This window comes from Psammomys obesus, unplaced genomic scaffold (genome assembly GCF_907164565.1).
Source record: "Psammomys obesus unplaced genomic scaffold, mPsaObe1.curated_primary_1811, whole genome shotgun sequence".
Lineage (NCBI taxonomy): Eukaryota > Metazoa > Chordata > Mammalia > Rodentia > Muridae > Psammomys > Psammomys obesus.
The window spans coordinates 2,079,027-2,080,955 of record NW_026585698.1 but is presented as its reverse complement, the minus strand read 5'-3'; positions in this window follow the sequence as shown (position 1 = coordinate 2,080,955).

Below are 1,929 nucleotides of genomic sequence, written 5' to 3'. Positions count from 1 at the left end.
GCAGCCCTTATGTCCTGCAAAGTTTTAAGTCGCGGCTCCTCAGTATCTTTGAGAATTGTGTTTGTTTTTACATGTGTATCAGAACCAACCTGATGTTGCATGGTGGGTGCTTCTGGATCATTTCATGGCCTCTTGAATTGTAATCTTTGGTGTCTCTGAGGTATGGTAAAATTTTCACCCAAGGAATTACATGGCATGTCACTGTGGCCCTCTTCCCCCGTTAACCTTCTTTCAACTACTTTCTGTATCACCATGTAGGTTCTGCAGTGTCGAGCTGACATGTTGGCATTTTAGAGCTTGTTAAACCCATATCACTTCTCCGTAAATACTCTGAAACACGTATAGAGTTTAATTTAAGGACTCTTTCCTTGTGTGTGCTTGTATTCACTGGGAAGGAGAGGGCTCGGGAGGACTGTGAAGCATCATCATGCAAGTGCCCAGGTCTGGACAGTTTCTCGATGAGTGGACTACTGGCTAGTTCAGACTCACATGTAAACTTCACCTGGTCTATTGAAAAACAAACAAACAAGCCCACTCAATTCTAATCAATTATACAGTGTCTCTGAAGCAGGCAACTGTCATCTGAGCACAGACACACGACTGTGGAATATAAGGGCAGGATGAAGCCTGCTGTGTAGGAGCTATGTTCACTCGTGGGTCATTGGGTTTTGTACCAGTATTCCTTGATACACCTCAGTGTAAGTTTTGGCAGTTAACCTTACTTTCTGAGGAAGCTGAACGGCCCAAGTTATGTTTTACTATGATGGCACTTTGATAAAATGGCCAGCAACCATCCCTGGCCAAAAGTTCCATGAGCCATATCCTGGAGCTATTTTCAATGTGGATTTCTAAGAATGGCCATGTTTCCCTTCATGTAAGTGCCTGTTCAAAGTTTCAGAATTTCAAAATGCCAAATATTTTCATGGTCACTTGAGTGGAGTAATCTAGGAAATATTTCAAAGAGATTTTGAAAACCAATTGTATTTAACCAGCCTCAAGTTGTGCAAACTATGATATATAATAAATAATTTGAAACAGAAACTAAGCTTGTAGTTAAAATCTAATCATTGTTAGCAGGTTGAACACAAGATTGCCCAATGGGTTAGGAGGACAGTCATGACATTCACTTTTTTTTTTTTTTTCATGGTAACACTTGCCTTTAATGCCATCATACAGAGAGACCCTGTCTCAAGAAAAGGTAAAATTTAATGCATCGATTAGTCTGTGTTTCTATATTTTCCCTTAAAGGATATTTAATGTGTATGTGCACCACTTGCCTGCAAGTCCCAGAGACACCAGAAGAAGCCCCCCGCACTCGCATCATAATCGCCTTAGCCACGACCCCAACTGCCAGAGTCTGTCGCTATTTCCGGAAACAATCGAGGTTCCGGGCTTCGGCACTCCCGGAGACGCTTCGGCTGTTTCCGGACGCCCAGGGTTACCATGGGAACGCCTCCGTCCTCTAGTCCTTTCACAAGCGGCTTCTCTGTTGAGTTTGTGGCCGCCTAGTTCGTTCGGTGGAGCTGGACGTGCTCCGGCAACGTGCAGAAGCTGCCGGAGTGTCCGAGTGTCAACGCCCAACACCATATTTGAGAGCGGTTCTTTGCAGACACGCTACGCGGCCGTGCAGGGTCACAACTTCGTGAAAAACAAACTCGCTGTAGCACGTTCGGCCGTTTCCGGAATGGCTCAGGTTTCTCAGAACCCCCTTGAGTCCTGCCAAATCCAGCTTCGGAGGGAACACGCTTCCGACCCTGCTAGCCCAGGAGCCCCAGGAGCGCTCTGGAATCGGCGGCGTTTGGCTGTTTCCCGACATTCACTTTTTATAAATAGTACTAGCTTCAGGTTTGTTTGTTTAGTCCTTTTTTTTTTTTTTTTTGGATTTTATTTTTTATGTGTATTGCCATTTTGCTGCAAGTATGTCTGCAA